Genomic DNA, 14,005 nt, shown 5'->3' on the forward strand with positions numbered 1-14,005 from the left:
TTTTCAGATAGGCAATGGGTCCCCACAGCTGTAACTTGGGTCCCCTCAGTGTTCTCTCAAGCTCCACTGAGACTTGGGGTCCCAAGGTATGCTGTGGAGCTCTCTGGGGAGGAACTCTCTGTCCTGATGACTCCGAGGGCAGAGCTCTTGAGATCTGGGTCCTTGGGGCAGGTGTTCTGGGGAGTAGTCACTAGGCCAGGCTTTTGTTGGCATATTCCCCACAGCTTTCCTGGGGCCTGGCAGGAGTACTGACCCCCAGGGAACCCACCTCTGTCCCTAGAGAGCTATTTCTAGCTTAGAGAAAGAGTGAACCTGATGTTCTCAGGTCTCAGAGAGAGGCAGCCTTGGCAACCTGAATCCTGGAGGAGGGAGAGCGTGCTTGGCAGTTCCCTTGTGCACTCAACCTGCAGCTGTCCTCACTTCCAGAGGTTAAGGCACTGCCTGGTCCCTGCTACCAGTGAGATCAGAGAGCAGGACCAGGGCATAGAGTTCAGAGACCTGGGCTCTAGTCTTGGCTCTGCCACTAATTCTATGGGCAAACTTGGCACTACTTGTTCCTTAGTACGTGCCAGTTACTGTGTGAGATAATTTATACATTTTTTAAAAAGTATTTTCTCTGTTTTACAGATGAGAAAAGTAGGTCTGTAGAGGCTGTGAAAATTGCACAAAGTCATACAACTGGAATTTCAATCCAGTTCTCTCTGACTCCAAAGCTCTTTCCCTTTCGTCTCCTCTGTCTCTAGACCTCTCATTTCTTCCTCATTCTATAAAGAGGCTGGACCTGAAAGAAGGAGGCAGGAAGACATTCCTTTAACTAAATAAGCCTACCCATGCCCCTTACCCACCCAGCTTACTGTCATTGCCATCAGAGCCACTGGGCCTGGGGTTTCCCCACCATTGTTGGGTTTGCACCAAGGTTTCTGGTTCCCTGGGAGTTGGTCTAGAGTCTAGAGTGGCCCCATCTGGTGGTCTCGGACACTCCTCCCTACCCACCTGCATTGTCTCCAGCCCATCCAGAATTTTTTCTTCTGTTTCCATTTCCTTTCCTTCCTTCCTTTATTCAGCTATTCCTTCCTTCCTTCAGCCTACCATTCCTTCCTTCTATTCCTTCCTTCCTTCCTTCCTTCCTTCCTTCCTTCTCTTACATGAGCTGGAACCAAAAAATCAACTTAAGAAGGAAACTATATATAAAGAGCTTTCTTCAGAGAAAACCCTTATCACAGGAAAAGCTGTGACTAGGGCCTATTTTCCATAAACTAACTTTCAGGGATTCTTTAAGGTCTACCTTTCTCCAACTGAAGCTCCCCAAACCCAGGCTCCTTTCTCCCTGCCACTCTTTGGAGAGAAGACCAGCATGCCTTGTCTCCTCTGCTTGGCCAGAGGACACTGCCTCTCAGGATTCTGAGGGTGAACCCACTTGCAATTCCACAGTCCTTTCCCATTCATCACTTCACAGGCCTGCTTTGTTGTGGTAGGAGAGAGGAGTCAACGGGTACATGGTTCCATGACCATTTGAAATGAGAAAACTGAGACAATACAATTAGTAAGAGGTAGTCCTTCCATCTCTGAGTCCTGGACCTTTGCTTAAGTGAATGACTGTGGCTTCTGATCTGGTCATTCTATGCTCCTTTCTCCATCCTTCATGGAGTTTTCTTGCTGAAGCTTTTGGAGTCCGGAATGCAGCCTATCTCCCTGGGTTTCCCAGGTTCATGCCAGCAGCTTGTAGTTTGGTTCCTCTAACAGGAGTTGCTACCCTCTGCTGACAAGAACACCCAGGAGCTTTATTTCTCCCCCAGATGAAATTGGAAACCAGTTAGCTTCCTGAGGTCTTCACCAGAAAATACTTCCCAACCACCTGCCCTTGTCTCTCTCCACCCAAGGAGGAAACAACAATCCCCCAAGACACCCACGATTGGAGGTTGGCAGTGGGGCTTTGTTGCAGCCCTTGGGATCATGTGAATCAGGAGAACCAAACACTCCTGTTCTCCTTCCAGATAAGATAAAAGTTTCATTTTGTTCTTGTTGGGGGAAGGAGTGGCCCTTGCCAGGTGCCAAAAAGGCTAATGAGGCCCCAAGAGAGAACCTGCCTGGTGGAAAGAGCACTGAACTTGGAGTCACATAGGGCTCTGTTGATTCCCAGGAGTGTGACTTTGGGCAAATCAGATTGCCTCTTGGAGCCTGCCTTGGAGGATTGATGGGAGGACAATGAGGCAACACTGCAATGCTATGGCCTTAGAAAGATGCTCGTGATATATTGGTATGAAAAAACAGGTTACAAAAAGATGTATGTGTAGGTTCCCATTACTGTGAACTATAGAGAAATACCTGAGAGCTGGATGCCACAATGCTAATAGTGCTTATTTTGGGCGATGGAATCATGAATGTCTTATATTTTTCCTTTTTATTTACCTTACTTTACTTTATATTTTCTAAATCTTTTTCTACAATGAGCATATATACTTAATAGCTATTGCAACAACAATGCTGCATAACGGACCAGCCCCAAAACTCAGTGGCTTATAACACAAGGATTTATTCTCATGCTCACATGTCTGCAGGTCAACTGCAATTGAATTGATCTAGGTTGGGCTTGGCAAGGCTGCTCTGTCTCAGGCTGTGGGTCGACTGGGCCTGGCTTCTCACAGCAGGTCAAGCTCAGGTCTGCTTCCTGTGTCTTCACTTTGAGACTCTGGCTGAAGGGACAGCAGCTATCTAGGACTTGCTTTTCCTTCCAGATCACCAGAGCCCAAGACACAGTAAAACTGTATAAGCCCATATAAAGCCTCTGCTGACATCATTTCAATAACGTATTATTGACTAAAGCAAGTTACAAACCAAGCCCAGCATCAATGGGGCAGAGAAGTATAATGCTATCTACAGTAGAAATGGGAGGGGAGTAAATAAATATATGCTGAATAATAACCCAAATGTTTTATATACTACTTGTATAATAAAATAAGCATGATATGTTTCGTGATATGCAGTCATACTATCCACTAGAATCCTACAGGGCTCTCCAAGAATAAGATAGGAGAAGTGTTTTATAATCTTATTGTTAGAGGATAGAACAGATGTTAAATGTTGACTCTCTCTTCCATCATCCTCTCTATCCCTTTAAAATAACCAAACACTATCATTTATGGCACCTGCAGTCCTACAAAGGAAGGTAAAAAACACCAACATAGGCTCATGGGAAATTATAGCCAAAGGCCAAACCTTCGCTAGTTCCCATTCAGATCCCTCTGAATCTACTTCCTGTTGACTTCCTTTCTTTTGGCTTCTCTCAGTTCATTCAGTCATTCATTTAAGATATATTTTTTGAGCACCCATATGTGCTGGCCCTCTTCTAGCCATGGGGTCATGTTGATGAATGGGGCAAGTGTCAATGAACAAGGAAATCTTCTCTCTAGGGTTTATATTCTAGTGGGGAGGTAAGGTGGATGCCAGGTGTGTGGGGGGCGGGGGGGAGGATGCTAGTGATATTGATAATGCCAAGTTGTGTGAATGTTAAGAAGTAAATAAAATAAGATAGTGCCCCAGCGAGCAATAGGGCAGGGCATGGCTACTTTGGATGGTGAGGTCAGGGAAGGTTGAGTGATCAAGGGTTGATAACATCTGGTTAATGTCAGAATGGGCAGCTCTGTAAAAATATGTTTGTGGTACTTTCAATAGATAAGGGCATAAAACCTGTAAAGGTAGATTTTAGGATATACAAGTACAGTGTATTTCAAGTCCAAGCGTCCTCCCACCACCTAACATAGAAGTCTTTAAAAACAATCACGTTCATTTTGTCTGCTTAGAGCCTTGATACAGCAGCCAGGGCTATTTAGAACTAACTAGATTTGAGGAATAGGCTTGATGGTCTCTTACTATATTTCTGGAAGCAGGAAGAATGGCATATTATTCTTTTACCATTCTGACAGCTAACAATATAGTCTATTTTCTGAAACCAGTCATGAGAAAACCTGAATTTATAAAACAATTTTATTGAAGATCATCATTTTTCTTCACATTAAAAATATTTACCTAGCACCCATTCTGTATAGTCTGGGACTGGAGGAAAAGGGAGAAGAAGCCATAGATTCAGGATTCCTTTAGATAAGGAATCCTTCTACTCCTTGAATATAAAACTTGATTCAGTTTGTGGAAAGAGTCTGTGTATATAGCTTTTTAGGAAACTTGCCATTTTTTTTTTATGTAGGGGCATTTATACCATCTGTAGAATTATTTTATATTTTATTTATTTGGGGGTTACAAAGACTGCAGGGCTCAGGAGCCTTTGAACATTGCCATTAGAGAGGGAATTGTTCAGACCCTGGAAAAAAATAAGAACTGAAACTGAGAGGCAGGTGCAAAATAGGCTTGAAGGTTCATTTTGAGGGGAAAAATAAACCCACACAGGCTTTCTTCTCCACTGGAGTCCCAGGGAAAAGTGAGAAGCAGCAGGCAGACAGGCACACAGAGTTCTCTGTGATTGCAGAGCCAGCCCCTCTGGGAGGAAGCAAGGGTGCTGCAAAAGGGAAGAGGACCAAGGAGCTCTGTCACGTATATTATTTCCGTTCATTCAGCCATTCGTTCAAGATATATTTGTTGAGCACACCCGTATGTGCTGGCCCTCTTCTAGCCATGGGTCACGTTGGTGAACAGGGCAAGTGTTCAAGAAAACCAGGCGGCCAGTTCTATGTTTGTCCTGGATGCTTGTAAGTGTGTCATGGCAGGTGATACATGATGCAGAGGAGTGAGTGTAGGCTGGCATGAGCCCAGCCAGCCAGGTACCAGCTGTGTGGCTGTGTGAACCCAGATCTCCCAAGAAGCAGACACCCACATAGGGTTAGATATGCATAGGTTTATTAGGTAAATGCCTGTGTGTGAAAAATAGGGAGACTGGGAGATCCATCAGAGCTCAAGATCCATCAGAGGTCTGACATGTGAGAGAGAAGGAAGGAAGGAAGGCTTGATGGAAGAGTTTGGACTGCAGTGCAGTTCGAAGAAAGATCAGCAAAGCTAACAGGAGTCCTCTAGCCAAAGCCTCCCTTCAGAGGAGTCCCCGGGCTTCCAAGTCTGCCTTAGATTCCACACAGGGAGCAGCCTGTGGGAAGCATGGCCTCAGAGTAAACACCTTGGGCAAGTTCTCTCACCTCTCTGAGTCTCGCTTTCCTCAACTGCAAAATGAAGGTTGTTTAGAGCAGGAATCATCAACCCCTGGGCCATGAACCGGTACAGGCCCGTGGCCTGTTAAGAACCAGGCTGTACAGCAGGAGGTGAGCAGTGACCGGAAGCGTCATCTGTATTTGCAGCCACTCTCCAACGCTAGCATCACCACCTCAGCTCCATCTCAGATTATCAGGCATTAGTTTCTCATAGGAGCACCAATCCCTGGTGCCAAAAAAAGGTTGGGGATCACTGGTTTAGAGGATTAAATAAAATAGCATATTTAGAATGGAGTCAAGTGCCTAGTAAATGTTCAATGAACATAAATTCCCTTCATTCCCTGTCCTACTCTATCCAGAGCCAAATTCAGCACAGCAGCCAAATTCTCCCCCAGCCTTTCCATCAGCCATCATTCTTCCCACTCCCCCAACCATACACACAAGAAGACAGGTGAGTGTGCCCCAAGGCCAGAGCCTGAGGGCTTGTGCTTTGGCACCAGGCCCTTGAACCTTTATCATAAATGACATAGGGCTGCAGCCCATGACTAGGCCCTGGGCTGGGAAAAAAGGAGACTCCAGAAGGATCAATGTCATTCTTACTTAGGGGAACTTACATCATAGCTAGAGGGATGAACCACACTCCCTCAAGAAACTCTTTGGCGTAGACTCTCAGGCAAGCTCTGCCATCAGGTACCTCTCACTCAGGTATAGACTACCCCAGGACTACTGGTTATCTTATAGCTGTGTAAGGCAGTGCCCAGCCCCTACCTTGTCCACAACTTGGACCCCACCCTCATGCTCCTGTCATGCTATTCTCTGTCTCTCCCCCTCTCTTCCCCCATAAATCTAGGCCTTTGTGCCTTCTGGTCCTTCTACCTACAGTGTTCTCCCCCTCCCCTCATCCTCCTAGTGAGCCCCTTCTCCCCAGTCCAGCTCAGATGTCTCTTCTTCTGGATAGCCTCCCCCGATGCATTACTCTTGCTACTGACTCCATTCCCTTAGGCATGTCCCTGTGCTTTGGTTTCTGCATCTGGAAAATGGGGATGATGATGACAGCACTACTGTGGTTAATCACAGTATAGTGGCAGAAATGAAATGAGATGATCATAAAAGCACATCATAAAGGGTTGTATAAGTGAATGTCACTGTCAATTATAGGTGTGTATCTAACAGACACTGACTGACCTGTGAGCATATAGTACTATATAGTGAAGTTCATGGTGTCAATATGATGAAAGCATTGGATTTAGAGGTGGAAGATCTACTTCTGTCTCTGCTGCTGGGCTACATGTCCCTAAGACAACCCTAGCCCACTCTGGGCCTCAGTTTCCTCCTCCTTGGTGGGCATGACCAATAAGGGCCCTCCTGGCTATGCTAGCTTGGCTCAGGGGCTCTGTCCCGGGCTTGCGCATTGCCTGAGCTCCAAGACTCTGCCCAGCTCTCAGGCTGGACAGCTCCCACGGTATTTTGGGAGGCAGCAGAGGCTTCCAACTCTCAGCATCTGGACAGCACCTCAGGCAGGGAAGATGGAAGCCCCAGCTGACATCAGGCTCTGCTTCCATGTGGGACGTGGGGGAATGGAGAGCTACCTTCTGGAGGAGGGTAGGCACCATCAGTGGTGGGAAACAGGGAAGGCTGCAGGTGACTTTTTCAGATTCTAGCTCCTTAGTAGAGGAGCTTGGAGACTGTGGCTTTTGGGATTTGCCTACAATTTTTAGGGCCAAGATCACCAAAATCATTTAGACCCCGATGTCTTGATCAGCCCTAATCCAGAAATAAGATATAGGATTCTCACTTGATATTATAGAAAAGTGTTCCTCTGTGATTGTTTAGACTCCTATTAGCAATCAAAGGTTCTATCCCACACACGGCAACTTTGACATATCCTACACTATGGGAAAATTTTAAAACATCCTTTGGTGTTTCTTTGATGCTGGATACAGTAATTGGCTGTTAGGTTTTAAAGGGTTGGCATTTCCACTGTGAGTCATAATTGTTCATTGACATATCTTGTTTATTGCTTAATGCCATTTATAGCCCCCAAAGATAACACACATGGCATGAAAAATATTTTAAACTGCACTTCTTTAAATAGACTCTATATTATCTACTTTTTTCTAGGCCTTTAATCCATTTGTTTACCCATCAAGAGTTCATCTAATGTCTCTTGTGAGCTGAAAACTGTGCTCTCACTTTCATACCCATCATTTCATTTAATGCCCCAAAAGCACCAATGAGGCAAGGATTGTCATTCCCTTTCACAAATGAAGAAAATGCAACTTTAAGAGTTTAAGTGACTTGCCTAAGGCCACACAGTAGGTGACAGAACCAAGATTTCAACTTAGGACCTTGAACTTCTAACTGTATAATCTCACTTCTTTAGCTAACTGCTCCCCCCACCCATGGTCCTCATGCCCTGCCCACCCTCCCACTACTTTAAAGTAGAGAACACTAAGGAGAGTTATAGTTTGGTGGATAAGACACAGAAGGATATTATTCAAGGTCAAGTTTTTTCCATGTATCTGTTCACTCTTTCAACAAAGATCAATGAGTGCCAGCTAAACAGAGACACTTGGTCTTAGTCCAGAGACCTAAAGGTCATGGTCAGCTATTCCATGCCAGGACCCATTGGGGGTCAATACCACCCCCACACCTACCCCGAATAAAAAGAGAGAAGAAAAAGGAGCACAAATAACTAGGATTCAGACAGGGATGACTGGTCCTGTAGAAAAGAGTCCAAGGGAGCAAGAAGGAGAAAATTCTACCAATTAAAAATCAAGTCTGAACTTGAAGCAAGAAAAGGAAAAAAAAAGACATCAACTCAAAAATACTCTTTGTTCTTACTAATCTCATGAACTTTAGGTAAAGATGTTTCACATAATGGTAAGTTAGGTAATAATTTATATCTTTGGGAAGGAGATGTTTGAGGTGGAGAAATAGAGGCGCTGACATTGACACCCATCAAATCCTGGGCAGTCACTTGGGCAAGTAGCTTGATCTTTTCTGGCCTTTATTTCTTTATCTGGAAACAGAGAGATGTTTCTCATCTCTTGGGATGTTAGGAGTAGATTAAATAAGGTAACATATGCAAGGCCCTTGGCACAATTCCCGGCATGTGGCAGCTGCTTGAAAATCATTTCAAGTCCTTGAGTTATGTTGAAGTTATTGGTCCAGAGTAGAGGGAGCCCAAAATTTGGGTCAAAAGAGGGCCCCTGGGGACTTCAAGGTTAACATAGCATGGGCATGAATCTTTGCAGAGACACACCCTCTTTTCTAATGTGCCGATGAGACTCCTACATCCCATCATGAATTGGTCTAAATGGATATGAGGTGAGCTCTAATTTGAGAACTATAATAGACCATTCATGTGCCAATGGTAAATGCTAATGATGATTGCAAACGAAGTGGTGGCTTGCATATATGAAGGGTCTTCTACATGCTCTGGAGAAAAAGAAACATTTATTTGAAACCCCTGGTTGTATGCTTTAGGCTGAAGAAGGCCAGTACAATAAAGGAGACAGCATGGTAGAGAGAAGCCTGGACTTAGAACAAGAGGACCCAGGTTCAAATCCCAGCTCTACCCTCCAACCAGCTTTGAGACTGTGGGCAAGTCGCCAAGCGTCCTGTTCTGTTTATGGGAACAGTAGTCTTAGTTCTCACCTTATCTCTGTCATAGAATTGTTGCCAGAATAAAGAGGTAGATTCTTCAAAAAACTAAACATAGAATTACCATATGATACAGCAATTCCACTTCTAGTTATATACCCAAAAGAACTGAAAGCAGAAACTCAAAAAGACATTTATAAACCTATATTCATACCATCATTATTCACAGCAGCCAAAAGGTGGAAACAACCCAAATGTCCACCAATAGATGAATGAATAAACAAAATGTTATACATATACAATGTCATATTATTCAGCCTAAAAAAGGAATGTGGTACAACATGTTCTCATTTTGGTCACTTTGTTCAATGTCATTTCGTTACAATGTTGATGAGAAAAAAATCAATTTCCAACCCAGGCTACTGTCTGTGGGGAGTTTGCACATTCTCCCCATGTCTGTGCGGATTTTCTCCCAAGTCTCTGGTTCCCACCCATATCCCAAAGATGTGCAGGTGAGATTAACTGGCATGTCTACATTGTCCCAGTCTCAGTGGGTGTGGGTGCGGGTGTGAGTGAGTACACCCTGTGATGGAAGGGCTTCCTGTCCAGCATGGGTTCCCACCTCGCACCCTGTGCTGCTGGGATAGGCTCTGGCCACCCAAGACCCTGAACTGGAACAAGCGGGTTGGAAAAGATTTATCTTGTTTTTATTAATCTTTCTTAAATGTATGTATGGCTCACTTTGTTTTAATGTTTAATATTAGAAGTATTTTGGGTCTTTATTTAGAAGTTTGGTGATGTTTTTGTGACCAGAAGTATGCTGTCAGAACTTAGCTGTTTGTATCAATTAGCCATGGTAAAATTAGTTTTGTTATAGGTCATTTTGATTAAAGTTGCAATTTCCAAGAACCTTTCGAGGACGTTACTTGAGGACTTACTGTACATGCTGTAATACTGATGAACCTTGAAAACATTATGCTAAGTGAAATAAGCTAGACACAAAAAGGCAAATAGTATATGATTACACTTGTATGAAGTACCTAGAATAGGTCAAATTCATAGAAAAAAAAAGTGGAGTATTGGTTAGCAGGGGCTGGGGACAGGGAAATGGGGAGTTAATGTTTAATGGGCACAGAGTTTCAGTATGGGATGATGAAAAAGTTTAGAAGGTAGATGGTAGCAATGGTTGTATAACAATATGAATGTACTTAAGCCACTGAATCGTATACTCAAAAATTGTTAAAATGGTAAGTTTTATGTTATGTATATTTTACCACAATACAAAATGATGCTTTTCTAAAAAGAAAGAAGCAGTATAACGTAGAGGAAAACACTTCGCAATCTGTAGAGCAATATGAACCAATTAGCTGTGGTAAAGTGGTTAGAATGTAATGTTAACATTTTTGTTAGAGCAACCATCAAACTTCCGGCCCTCACCTAGGACCGCTACAGTTTTCTAATCCTTAAAGTATCAAGAGGTAGATACAAAAAAAGAAACGACATCCACTAAAAGAGTTGAAAGTGGTTCCTCCAGGAAGCGAGAAAAACAGGAATGGTGGAAACTCCTGCTTTTCCAAACAGGTGCTATAGAACAACTAGACTCTTTAAACTAAGTGCATATACAGTTGTTTTACAAAAATAAACGTAAGTTTGGCCTTAATAGAGGCCAAATTAGAGAAAGAAAAAAATGAAATATTTCTAATTCGTTATTACTTACTTTTTAAATTTTTAAATATTTTTCATTTACTATCTGTTATGAGTCATTGACTTTCATTCTATAATAAATTGAACCAGGCCAATGAAAAATCCAGTTGTTATTAGCAAGGAGAGGTCCCTGAAGAACACCGAGCACCCCATGTTCCTTCTCTCTGTTTGCCAGGTGCCCATTGAGGGGAGGGCACTGCCGCAGGACTCTGTGTGTCCGCATTGGTAAATAAATGAATTGGCTTCCTGTTTATTAATCAGTCTCTCAAGAGTTGGAGCCTGGGCTTGGATTCTCCAGAGCTTGGTTTCCTCTAGTGAGATTGCAGATGGACAATTTCAGAGATTGACAATCTTTGAAACCAGGACCAGACCCAGGATTCAAGGGACCTAACAAGGTGCTCTTTGACCCTCTTCCCGAAACCACCTGGAGATCTTGGCCCTTAATTACAACATTTAGGATGAAAATTAACTGAAAAACTGTGCACATAGAAATTAGTATATACCAACAAATAAAAACGAACTTGGGCAGTAAGTTTGCACAATTTCTAAATGACATCTCACAGGCAATAACTCAATATGCCTGTTAACATTTTTTAAACAGCTTTATTAGATGTAATTCCTATACCATACAGTATACATATTTAAAGTGTACAATTTAATGTTTTTTGGTATATTGCATTGTTAATTTTTTAAAATTATGGTAAAAGACATATAATATAACATTTGCCATTTTAACCATTTTTAAGTGTACAGTTCAGCGGCATTAATTACATTCACAATGTTTTCATTTAATCCCTGCATAGACACCATTTTACAGGTGAGAAAACTGAGGCTGAGCAAGGTTAACAAATTTACTCGTAATTACTCAACTAGGAAGCAGACAGAGTTCCAACCCCATATCTGCCAACTCTAAAAGTTGAACATTTCCCAGCATGTTGTGTTGCCATCTACTGAGGCAAAGAGATTCCTTGGAAGTAAGCGGTCCAGAGTAACCGGAAAGTGGGCTCGTTGGTGCCCGAAGGAGCTGGGGAAACTGCAGAGTATACTTTGGCCCCATGTGGCTTTTCATTTGCCCTCCATACTTGACGATGAACCAGTTACTTGTGCTCTCCTTTGTGCCCTATCACCTGCTCTCCCTTGAGGGCATGAATAGGCCACCCTCCACCCCTTCCTGGCCAAATTTTGCTAAAGAACCCACAACTCTCTCTGCTTCCTCATTTCTTGTTACTTCTCAACTCACCAAGATGCAGTTCCATTACTCCTCTTCCCACACCAGCATCACTAAGGGGGCCCAGTGACCAAACTCAATGGATGCCTCTCTTGGCGGTTGTGCTTGCTTTTCCCATGGCATCCCACTCTCGTGGGTCTCCAAACTCTGATCATTCCTTTACCTGCTCTTCCCTTAAATGCTGGGTTACCTCCAAGTTAAGCCCCAAGCCCTCTTTCCAATGTTTTTGCTTGCCCTGGACAGCGTCCTTACCTCCCTTGGTTTTAGAACCATCAATGTGTGACCACTGCGAAATCTACATCTCCCACTAGGCCGGGCCTCTCATCTGAGCTCCATCCTCATCTCCTGCCTAGCCACCCTTCCTGCTCATCCCACAGGTGCCTCAAGTGACCCATGTCTAACATGGGACTCAGCATTCCTTCCAACTCTGAACTAGCCCCTCTCCCCTGTTCCCATCTCAGTAATAGCCCTGTCATCCAGCCAGGCACCAGAGGCAGAAATCTGGGAGTCATTCCCTGGAATTTGAACTCTACCAAGTCAGAGATTTCCTTCTTTTGCATACATTCCAAGCACCTCAAACTGTGTCTGGCTATAGGAGGTGCCCGATAAGTATTTGTTGAATGGATACTTACCCTCTACCTATATACTCAACCAATTCCCAAGACCTGTCCATTCTACCTCCTAAAACATTCTCCCATATTCTTCTGCTTCCTCCAACAGCTCTGCTGCCACCCTACTCTAATACCCACACCTCTTGCCTGGACAAATGCAACAGCTTCCTCACTTCTTCTGCTATCACCATTCAAAACCATTCCCTAGGTTACTAGACAGCAGATTCTTTCAAAAACCCAAATATGATCTTGCTCTGTCTGACCTGCCTAAAATCTTTCAGAAAGTCCCTGTTGTCATCTGGATATATTTCCTGGCATTGAGGGGATCAAAGAATGGTTTTTTAATAAAACCATTCCTTGCTCCCTGTAGTGGAGGGCTAGAGCCTTTGGCCCACCCACTCCAAAACTTTCTTCCTGAGGGGTGGTGTTGAAGAGCTCTCTAATATCAGAGACCTCCGCCAGCTCCCTTGGGTTATGGTCCTCACCATGGAGCCCACTTAGGGAGCATGACTTGGGAGTTTCTCCCAGCAATTCTGTGGAGCTGGGAGAAAAAAAAGGGAGTGGGAGAGAGGCAGAGCTGCCAAAAAGAGTTACCTCCTCTATGCCTGGGATCCTACTTTCTCAAAATCCTGAGTCTGCACCCTAATATGCCTGTGGACACCCATGAGAGTTTCCTAGGAGCTTGGTAGGTGGGGACCCTAGGCTGCCAGCAAGGGGCAAGAGGCCTTTGTCAGGGTAGGCAATAGGGAGAGACACCCAGCTTGCCTCCTCCACTGAAGGAAAAGATTCCTGGTTTCAACTGCCTTAATAAGCTTCGTTCTTAGTAATTTAGAGCCTGAAGATTGAGGCTAAAGTAATGGGGATTGGGTATATAGTGACTTTGATACAAGGTGGGGGAATGGGGGTCTCTAAAACTGTTCCAAAAACAGTTTTCTGATCTTCCCTCCCAAACTCCTTCATCCCACAGTCTTCCCCATCTTAATAAATGGCAACTGCAATCTCTGTTTCTCATGTCTTAAAATAGAGTTTATCTGTGATCCCCTCTTTTACACTCTATATTAGCAAATCCTGTTGACTCTATCTGTAATACATATTCAGGATCCAACCTCATATGACCATCTCCACCACTTCTACCTGGTCCAAGCTATCATCAGCTAGCTCTCCCTAGACTATTGGTCTAGCCTCCTGGTTATTGATATAGGTCTCCTTGGTTTAATTCTTGCCCCCTCTTCAGCCAGAATAGTCCTTTTAAAATCTCAGCTAAATCAGTTCACTCATTTGTTCAAAACCCACCAGTGGTCCTCTTAAGAGTAAAAGCCAAAGTTCTTACCTCGACCTCCGATGCTCCATGTGATTCTCCCCGCCTCCACTCCTCCTTCTCTCCTCATCTCTTGTCACTCTCTCCCATATTCACTCCACTCCAGCCATCTTTGTTTCCTTCTGCTTTTTGAACATATCAAGGCCACTCCATCTTGGGACCTACTTTCGTACTTGCTCTTCCCTCTACCTGTGACACTCCTCTCTCAGCAGACCCACAAAGGCTCAGTCCCTCAGCGGTCAGGGCTTTGCTCAAATTTCACCTCACCAGAGGGACCTTCCAAGAGCAATGTCCTCCTAAGCGCTGCTCGCCTCTTGACCCAGCTATGTATTTTTTCTGTAGCTCTTGTTACCATCTGATATGCTAGAGATTTATTTATTTATTTGTT

General features: G+C 43.9%; 1 pseudogene; it reads left to right on the top strand.

The window, feature by feature from the left end:
• The first annotated feature begins 6,496 nt into the window (after positions 1-6,496).
• The window catches only part of LOC120604343 (60S ribosomal protein L4-like), a 26,283-nt pseudogene continuing 18,774 nt past the window's right edge, over positions 6,497-14,005 (top strand).

The sequence above is a fragment of the Pteropus medius genome, unplaced genomic scaffold, assembly GCF_902729225.1.
Source record: "Pteropus medius unplaced genomic scaffold, Ma_sr-lr_union100, whole genome shotgun sequence".
In the NCBI taxonomy this organism is placed as follows: Eukaryota; Metazoa; Chordata; class Mammalia; order Chiroptera; family Pteropodidae; genus Pteropus; species Pteropus medius.